This window comes from Sinocyclocheilus grahami, unplaced genomic scaffold (genome assembly GCF_001515645.1).
Source record: "Sinocyclocheilus grahami isolate Dianchi unplaced genomic scaffold, SAMN03320097.WGS_v1.1 scaffold2003.1, whole genome shotgun sequence".
Taxonomy (NCBI): Eukaryota; Metazoa; Chordata; class Actinopteri; order Cypriniformes; family Cyprinidae; genus Sinocyclocheilus; species Sinocyclocheilus grahami.
The window spans coordinates 5,603-16,327 of record NW_015507182.1 but is presented as its reverse complement, the minus strand read 5'-3'; the positions used below and the strand labels follow the sequence as shown (position 1 = coordinate 16,327).

At 39.3% G+C, this 10,725-nt stretch overlaps 1 protein-coding gene across 1 annotated transcript in view; it reads right to left on the bottom strand.

Annotated features, from left to right (window-relative positions):
- LOC107573674 (protein KIAA2022-like) overlaps nt 1-10,613 on the bottom strand; it is a 67,317-nt gene extending 56,704 nt beyond the window's left edge. Inside the window, exon 1 of the mRNA XM_016260117.1 lies at nt 10,363-10,613. The gene's annotated coding sequence lies outside the window, so the exon portion shown is untranslated. The remainder of the gene's footprint in view (nt 1-10,362) is intronic.
- Nucleotides 10,614-10,725: the final 112 nt, after the last annotated feature.

The following is a 10,725-nucleotide window of genomic DNA, read 5'->3' as shown; positions in this document are numbered from 1 at the left end:
GACACTGGAGCGAGCTCTGGGGCTGGAGCCGACACAGGAGCAAGCTCTGGGGCTGGAGCCGACACTGGAGCAAGCTCTGGGGCGGCCGGCGGGCTTGTGGGTACCGCGGCCGGTGGACTTGACAACGGCGCGGCCGGCGGGCTTGACAGCAGGGCGGTCCTCATAGCACGGGGAGAAGTACGGGAAAACAAAAGACTATTCAAAAAGAAAACAAAAACATGGGAGAAGGGGCGCCGCTTACTGTTTTGGTCCGTTGTTCTGTCACGATTCACACGGGGAGCACGGGAACGAAGAAGCGAGGAGACGAGGAGTAAAGTAAATTACAAAGACTTTAATGAACACAACGCGGGGAACACAAGAACATGGGAAGTCAAAGTGAACACAAAATGACATTTAACAGCGGACGGGAAACGAGGGGCAGAACATACTTTAAATACACAGTAACTAATGGGACACACCTGGGAGCAAATGAACTAAACAAGGAAGACCTGGAACAAATGAACATAAGGACAGGAACGGGAAAAACCAAATCTTGGCAAAGGAGAAGTGCTCACTAACACAGATTTAGACAGATTTGTGAACAATATTTGAGAGAAATAGGCCTTTTGTGTACATAGAAAAAGTCTTAGATCTTTGTGTATATACTGAATAATACATAAGGAATTGCCACATTTCATATATTGACAAATATGTAAGAATATATTTACTTATATTTTTATATTCAGTAATGCCTTTCAAAGTGCATTGATGTACATATAAGTTAAATGTGTGTGTAGTACATATATTTGAACATACATGCACTTTATATAGCCTATTCACATTTATGTGGGAACATGTACTATATACAGTATGTACTAAATTATGAGGAAAATATATATTGTGATTCATATCCATGTATTAGTATAAATATATATATAGTACATAAAGCACTCAGTTGATTAAATTATAAATGTCAAATATCATTTTTCACCCCCTGTGTTTTCTATGGCTTTAACGAGGTATCCAACTGTCCAAAAAATCAAGAACTTCTAATATTTGTTTTCAGTAAATTTTCCAGGTGTTTTCCTTATATTCGAAGACACATATTTTCATATATGAATTCTGTAACGATGCAAACAATAGAGTGAGATAATATGTGTTCAGTTTTATGACAAAATTAATTATTGAGAAATTAATTTCAGTATTCCAATAAAGCTATTGCATGTAAAAATGTAGTGCAGTTTTTTTTTCTTCATTGCTATATATGTATTTTTTTATATGTATCAACATATACATATTGCAATATATTGTTTCCCATATACGGAAATTTATTATTTAATACATCTGCATTATATTTTCCATATATTTCTGTTTAAACATCAGGGTTTGCCAAACAGTGAGTTGCATATTAGACATATTAATAGTGTAGCTCATAGTGTAAAATAAAGTTACTATTGTAATTATCAAATGCAATTTTTTAACATTTTATCTGTTTATAGAATTTTTATTACAGCAGTAATACTGTATATTTTTATCTTTATTTTGTATACTTAGAGTAAAAATAGTGATAATTAATATAATAATAACATATATTATTATTATTCTCATAGAGTACATTTTACATTACATGCAAATGTGCTGTTAAATTATTAAAATATTATCTATCTTAAAATCTTTTTTTTTTTTTTAAGAAAATCCTTTATGTCAAAGGGGTTCAGCTGATAAAAAAGCATGGGAGCCCCAGATGAACAATCAAAACTGCACCAATGCATTGACAAATCAGCAGAAGGGCTCGTCTGGAGTTCATGAGTTAAACATTAAGAAACAAGTTAAGAAGCACTGTGTTCTCAAACTCATGTTCCTGCATCTACACTGACGGCAGTGCTCATATCGGTCTTTGTTTACAAGAACTCAGCGGCACATAGATTTAAGAAACGGCGTGGCGGCTCGGTGCATCTTCATTAGAGTGCTGAACTGACGAGTAAGAGCAGGAATGAGAGTGTTGTTCTGCCTCTGCCTCCCCAGAAGCCCTATTCTTCAGTCAAAGCCCAGGGGCGGCTGATTTAACATGCCTGCTTGTTTTGAAAAACATAGAGGTGCATGTGAGCGGTCTGCTCATCACTGCCACAGATACATTAGCTCTCTCGTAAAAAAACGACTGTCCTTGCTAATACTTCTGCTCTGCTCCAAAGACTAGTGCACTGCTTCACTACTCTAAATAGGAAACTTCTAAGGCAAATAAGTCAAACTTTTCTCATTTGAATCTTCATTTTTATTATTAGGGCTTGCCGCAAACAAACAAATCCAGTGCAAAAATAGCTTCATGTTATGAACAACTGAGTTAAAACATTATGCAACACATTAAAAACTACCATTATGATAATGATGGCAAAGTTGATGATGAATTCTATATTAATGCAGCAAGTCGTGGCGTTGCTCAGCAATTATAAACACAGCATCTAGTGGCACAATGCTTTCCCATTAAAATCAAAACTGTTTACACTGTGAAAGCTCCCATCTGCAACACTGTTTACATGGTACAGCGTGTGCTGTCATACCAGACAATTCTACACATAAGTGATCAATAGAGTTTGATAACCATAGCATGTTGCTAAGCTAACAATGCAATACTCTAATAAGCAGAAGAAATAAATAGTGCACAAGCAAAACACTGTAAAATAGTCAGTTTTAAGTTTTTAATTGGATTGCAATTTTTTACTTTCAGTATTAAATTGAGTATATAATTTCATTCCCCATTTCTCTAGACTTGCAAAACTGCCTTCAATGCCTAAAAATGCTGTCTAGGTAGGCGGATCACTAGGGTTTCAGACCGAACTGTTGTCATCGTTAGCACTACTGAACTGGGGTTAATGTGTGAGTCAGACTAACTACGAGGAACACGAATTGAGAGTGCTGTTATTAATACAATTATGATTAAATATGCCACGTCTTACTGATTTGACTTCCTACTGATTCATCAATGAAAGAGTGTGCTCTACAAATGAAGAAATTAAGCAAATTTGGACTTTAATAGAAAATTAACTGGTGGCGCTGAAGGCGTCAGAGCAGATATGTGGATTAATAATGAATAAAAAGCAGTTTTCCTTCCTCCTCTTCCACTCAGAAAACCCTGTTTGGATCTGGTGCTGTGTTTTAATGTCTTGAGTACAGTGAGGAGGAGAAACAAACCCTTGACAGGTCCCAGTGTGCCATCGCATGCTGATGACGGCCCTGTCTGCCAGCTGGCCACGAGTGAGTCTACAAACAGGTGAAAGCCTCGCTGCCTACACTGAGAGATGAGACACGCTTTACAGGAGAGCAGGAGGAGATATGACGGTATACGGTGCAATCAGAGTCTGAAATCAATGCACTGTTTTCTCAGAACTTCCTGGGACACGTGTGAATATTCTTTACATTAAACCAGCAAATATGAGGAAGCAAATCACATGTTTTAGTGACAGGTGCTGCTGTTTGTGGAGTGGCTCATTTCAAACAAGACACTGCGAGTCACTGTTTGTGTCAATGCAATACAATTCTCGAGCTTCACTCTTGACTATCCATGTGTAAGACTGCCCTTGGGTCATTTCCTTACGTGTACTGTTTGACAGACAGTAAGAACTTTTCTCAATGCGATTGGCGCTGGCAGCTGGGATAAAAAATGTAACACTATGTTGTACAAAGCATGTGTTTAAAATGATGTAGGCTTCAACCTCATAGAAATCCTAACATCCTTCAGAAATCTCTGCTCTGAACTACAGAAATCATTTGAGTCAAAGGACTTCAAAACATGACACTGCCAGCCTCTCCGAGAATAAAGGAGTTTAAAGCTTATCATCTGACAACCACAGCACTTTAAACACACTAAAACGCTTTCCTACTGCTGCACAGTACAAAACTTGACATTATACTGTAATTAAGTTATACCAAGAATATACAATATTCGGTTACACTTTATTTTAAGGTGTCTTTGTTACAGTGTAATTATGCATTCAAGAACTGAGTAATATTAATTAACTACATGTACTTATTATATATATTAGGGTTAAGATTAGGGTTTGGTTTAGGGCTACTTGCATGTAATTATGCATAATTAATTGTTATTATAATAGCAAGTACGTGTAACTTGTAACAAGGACACCTTAAAATAAAGTATTACCCAATATTCTTTTCAAAAGAACCTCATTATCCATAAAAATACCTTATTTACCCCTAAAAGATGCAAATTAGTACCTTAAAGGTTCACATTAATACCTGAAGAGTACAAATGAGTACCTTTTGAAAGGGTAACACCCTGGTGACAGCTTTTGTACCTTTTTTTCTAAGAGTGTATGTAATAATTCTGGTTACAACAATTTTTTTTAAAAAGTCATGATATGATTGTCCTTTGATAATGCAGCAACGTGAAAGCCTTCTGATCTGTATGCTTTTATGAGTAACCGTTTTGATGGTTTTGGCTTTTCACTAATAATACTTTTAAATGCATTGAAAATCTATCCAAGCAACCCGTATTTCCCATCTATTCTTTTTGGTTGACACCTAATGACATATGAAATCTAACTTCTTAGCTTCATAAATTGACCCTACAGAGGTCTGATCCTAGTAGCCCTGAGTTAACAGCCCACATCTTTAACCATTACACCATCATACCAACCTTTGAAAAATTGGATGAAAGAGACGAGCATGAAACATTGTGACTCATTTTTTCAGCTCATTTGGTGGTGTTAAAAGACGGCCTCTCTGACCCGCTCCTGCGCTCCAGCGGCAGATCCTGAAACCAGAGCCGGCAGCGTAAGAGCTGAGAGACACAAAGACTCTAGTGTCACTGCAGGCCACTGATGATGGGGGGTTGGGTAATGAAAACGCCAGCGAGCACACAATTAAAGATAAAGCAGGAGTGCTTTCTGAGAAGCCTCTATATATTATGCATGTATTATGTCGCCACTCATTCTAATATATAATGACATTTGTATTCAGTTTCCGTAAATTATTTTTTACCACAGCTATAGTCCATTACAGTGCATATCCATTCCAACCCAGGCTCACTGGAAAACACCTGTTGTGACATTTCGGCAAGATATTACATTGCTTCTTGCGCATTTCACCACAGTTTCAAAGTGAAATGTCCAGTGAGTGGCGCTAAAATGCTTGCTCAAAACGTGACCATGTCCTCGTTTATATATGTTGACACAGGCACATATTGTTGCGTTTTTATTACGTTGGAACAGGTACGTATTGCGGCGGTTCAGAATTCAAATGTCCAGTGAGTGTCGCTAAAAGGTTAATGGGCTAGCATTTTTGAAAATAACATACACCAAACCCAACCCTAAACCTACCCGATAGTGTTAACAAAAGCAAAAGTGATATAAAAACACATTCACATATTTAGACTTATTCTACGCGGGTTTGAGCTGTTTTGCTGAACCATAGTTTTACAGGACTCACACTGGAACGCTTCACTGCACAAGTGCAATTTTTTCAAAGTTAAACTTGCATTAATTTTACATGGCTTTCTAAACATGCGGCTCTTTTGTGCGAGACGCGAGTGTAACAGTGATAGATGTCCCTCTAGAAAATGCGCAAAACACGCGTTCTGTGTGAACGGCTTTGTTTCAGTTTTGATTTCGACGAATATTCGAAATTCGAATTTTTTTTGACAACCCTTCAACACCGTATCGCATGAGCTACCGACCCATACATATGAGGCTGTGTATGTGAACTGCATGAAAATAAGACTTTATTAATGAAGATTCTGCCTCTGTAATCAAGTTTTTGTGAAAAGCGTTCATTGAAGCTGTAAAATTCTCCCTGCATAACTCTATAGTTAGAATTGGATATTGAAAAAAACTCAACTACTAATGTTGATCACATGTTTTTATATTCTCTGTACTCTTTAAAGATTTAACTATTAATAGAGGAGAATTAAATTAATGTATTACCAGCAAAAGAATAATTCCGCAATTGTGTTTGAATTGAGAAAATCTTTTGGCCATAAAAACTTTCTATTGGCCATTAAAGTTTCATCTTTAAGCTATTTTTTTTATTGAGTTTTGTTTTAGTTGTGCTTGCTTAACTTCAACAAACTGCTTTGGAGATGTTAGTAAAAACAAATTAGGACAAAAAAACATCAGTTGGTGACGTTTTCAGAAATTGCACAGCAACCACTGAGCTTGTCTTTGGGCGACTGTTTGAATCTCTACAAAAATGCAATTACAATGATATTTCATGTGGAGAAGACCATTCGCTTTTAGACAGTCGTGATTTTGCCTCCTGTTTTGATGAAATAAAGCGTTGCATTGCACCTGCAGTCATCTCTATGTGAATCAGCACACTGTTGACAACTCTCCGAGTCGCACATGGCTGGAATATGATTTCGTCAAAGAGCTCTTGACCACAGCCACTACAGCCCAGCAATTTACATGTAGCGTAAAACCACCACACCATTCACATTGGGGAAAAAAAAACAGCTCCATCAAGAGCTACTTGAGCCAAACAGCTCTGCTTATTCAGATGTGTACTTCCACACTAAATTATCACATCAGACAGAACGATGAGTGTGTTCTGTACATTATAGCATAGTTAAACCAGATACAGCGTGTTCCATGCACATGGCATTTTAATATGCTTTTAAATGTGAGGGAAACAAAGACGATCACTTTACTGTGTGCCAAGAATGAGTAGAAAAATGTGCTGTGTGCCAGAAAGAGGAAGTATACAGCTTTCCTGAAGGGTTTACTTACACTGTAACAGCACCACAAATACTATTAGAACATGGCTATAAACCTCTAGAGGACACCATAGGAGCACTTCTCAAAACACACCCAGGTTAAAATGTGGTTTGTGCAGACAGCTTGAGACCATGTTTTGAGACCAATATGCCTAAAAATGCCATCTACATATACAGCTCAAACCATCATGCACAAGAATGCCATCTAGGTTAGCAGCACACTCGAGGTTATTATGACTATATTCTTTCTATGTTGGCAGCTTATGTTTTGAGGCTACAATGCCAGAAATGCAATCTAGGTAGGCATCTCACTAGGTTTTGAATCCATGACGCCCAAAAATCCAGTCTGCTCTTAAAAATAAAGATTCCAAAACTAGGCTTTTCCAGTGATGCCATAGAACAGTGGTTCCCAATCCTGGTCCTGGAGAACCCCCAACACTGCACATTTTAGATGTCTCCCTATTCAAACACACCTGATTCAACTCATCAGCTCATTAGTGAAGACTCCAAGACCTCAAATGTGAGTGTCAGATAAGAGAGACACCAAACACGTGCAGTGTTGGGGGTTCTCCAGGACCAGGATTGGGAACCACTGCCATAGAAGAACCATTTTAGGTTCCCAAAAGAACCTTTCAGTGAACAGTTCCTAAACTAACCATTCCTTCTTGGTGTGAAGAACATTTAAATCATCTAAAGAGCACTTTTGTGCAATGGGAGGTTCCATGGATGTTAAAGGGTCTTCGTGGATCTGCAGATGCCAATAAAGAACCTTTATTTTGAGCGTAGGCAGCTCCCGTGGCACATGACTGGATCTTGAGACTACAATGCTTTAAATGCCATCTAGTTTGGCAGCTCGCTAGGTTTTAAAACCACAATGCCCAAACATGCCGTCTAGACGGTTCACTATGTTTTCAGACCATGATGACCCAAAATCCTGTCCAATTAGGCCGCTCTACTGAAGCGTTCACTTACACTGCAACACCATGACAAAAGCACGGCTAACACCAAAAACTATTCTAGAAGAACTGCTAATATCTCAGTTCTGTCAATTAGAGGATGATATCCAATCAATGGGAATACTTTTTTTTTTTAATAGGCAAAACATCAACTAATGCTCATGAACGTCAGCCTCAGGGGAGCAGATAGCTGGAGCTATCAGTGTGTGTAGATCTCAGGAAGTCTGTAAAAGCATGAATGGACGATGTGGCTCAGTCCCTCAGGAGAAGCCTGAGCTCTCTCCCCCTCCAGCCATGAAAAGCAATCAAGAAGCTGAACAATATCATATTGGACCTCACCTCGCTGTTTAATTACAGCGCAGCAGCCTGCCTCACTGAGCTTATCCATGGTCCGACAGAAAGACACGCTGCAATATATGACTCAAACACAGAAAATCACAGCTGTCGAAAAATGAAACACATCATGACCCAGTGGTAGGATGTGACACAAATGTAGTGTGGACAATGCAAATTATGGTAGTATATGGTTGAAATGATTGCTGGGACTATTTGGGTTTTCTAATGGCCAATGGATGATTTTAATAACCAGAGAGCAACTGATAACAGATCAATAGATGACAGATAGATAACTGATACCAGATCAAATCATTGTTTGTTGCAACCTAGAATTAAACAGCTGGTTTCGTCTGGCACACTATCTCCCTGTTTAATACTGTAAAGCTGCTTTGACACAATCTGCATTGATTGAAACACTACATAAATAATGGTGACTTGACTTGATCAATAATAGCTACGATAAAAGACTGCATTTAATAAATGTGCATGAGTGATATTTATGCCAAATTTCATTGCATTGATGATGGGCGCAGATGAGCCTATTGGTAGTTTTAGGAACTGACATAAATTTGGTTCAATGGCCACATATACGATTTAATGTTGATAATTTCAAAATGACAAAATTATAACCGATTAATCAGCTTTGATCTCACTAATTTACACATACTTGGTTTCTGTGACTCATCTAGGTAGATTCTAGCTACATAATCACTTAGCAAAACTGTTGTTGTAATGTGGCTAACAAGGGATTTTTGCTGCCGCAGTAGCTTAGTAGTAGTAGCTTCCAGAAATCCCTTAGGCCAAGGTCTTTCAATTAAACGCACAAAACAATACACTCACAACAACAGCGACAACGCTTGGAGTTCAACTCAAATCAATGCAAGTGAGCTGTTTCATAAAGAGATGCATGAAAACAAAAACAATGCGTGAATTTAAAAGAATGCTGAATAGTGAAGGATAAATCAGTATTCAGAAGCCAGAACTGGAATGTCATGGAATTAAAAAGGATAGAGAACAATCACAACAACAAAAAAGAAAAATGGATGCATTACAGCCGAGACCTTCAATTATTTCACTTTAACAAATATCTTTCTCGTGCAAGTAAATAAAGAATCTCACTTTGGCTCCGGGTTCAAATACTTCATGATGCCATCTGGTCCCCTCAAAAAACATTCATCCTCATAGCCATCATCTCTGAGGGCATTGTTGTGAAGACCATAGAGAAGAAAACCAGCAGACGTTATGACTAAACGCTGGAGAAAAGAACGAAAGAAAAACACTAGCCCATTGATAGACTTGTGACTCAGTGAGTGAGCGGCACAGATTGGGCTGACAGAGTGTTAAAAACTGCCAACGGATTCAATCGGAATGTGATTCAGTTCTTTTATAAGACTACAAACAATCAGTCGCCACAGATGATCAGATCTGCACTAACACAAGATTTCAGGCCCTCCGTATAATTCCTAAAATGCATCCTGGATCAAGCGTCTTTGGCACGTCCTATAGTCTCCCCAAATCTACTGACCCCCTCCCCGGGTGTCTCAAACAGAACCTGGACGGTCAGCAGTGGCCACTAGGTTCTGAGACCATCATGTCCACAAATGCTGCCCAAGTCAGTCAGTAATACTCAGACATGAAATTGTTACTGAAACCTAAAGAACTTGAGGTTGATAAGACGAATGCTGCATTTCTGTACTGTTACCAAATATGAATCTCGAAGGGACTTGTGCATAATGCATTTCAGTACTTTTTGGCACAAGACGATAAAAGCATTAGGCAAGAACACTTAACTAGACAGCATCTTTGGGCATATATAAGACTGTGCCTTTGATGGCCAAAATTGCTGTCTGGGTAGGCAGCTCACTATAGTTTTGAGCTATGATATCCAAATATGATGTCTAAACAAGCAGTCCGCTTACCAGTCCATGTGATGCCCTCCAAAAAAACGCAGTCTAGTTAGCCAACACTTTATGTTTTTTACACTAAAGCTCCCAAAAATGCCCTCTAGGTAGGAAACCATAATGTCAAGGTAGACCATGGTGACCAAAAGCATCTATATGAGCAGCTCTTGAGATCATGATGTTCCAATGAGACTATGGTGCCCAAACACGCTGTCTACATAGGCAGCTCACTAGGTTTTAAGAAACATGCCCGAAAATCGCTTGGTTTTGAGACAAGTGTCAGAAGTGTGCAGGGTTTCATGAGCCCAAAAGTAACATTACTACACACACTACGAACACCTCCTCCTCCTCATATCTCATAATACCAGCGCGCACTGTGTTGGAAGAGTCATGCAATGCATGCATATCGATAAAGTGATGCGTTTTCATCCGTATCTCATGCAGAACGGCACGCCGGATGACTTACCCGTTCCTTACGCGGCCAGATCAGTGCCTATTTCTAAACGCCGAGAGCTTTTAACGCCACAAAAGAGCTCGTATGTGGAAACAATTTCCGTGATCAGAGGCACTTGAGCATGTTTTCTCGCGCATCCCGGGCCTCCGTCAGAGAGCAGGTGGACGCGCCTCCCGTCAGTGATGGAGAACCGCGCTCCTCTATCGCTCCATCCGTGATGACAGCAGGAGCGTGTGTTCAAATCTCCGCTGAAGCGCTCTCATCTGCTCCAGCACGTCTCCATCAGTGAGTCAGGAGCTGGATGCTGCCATTGTTCCGCGCTGTGATGATGGGCGCAGTCTCGTTGCGCGCTCGGCTCGTGAGAGAGAGAGAGAG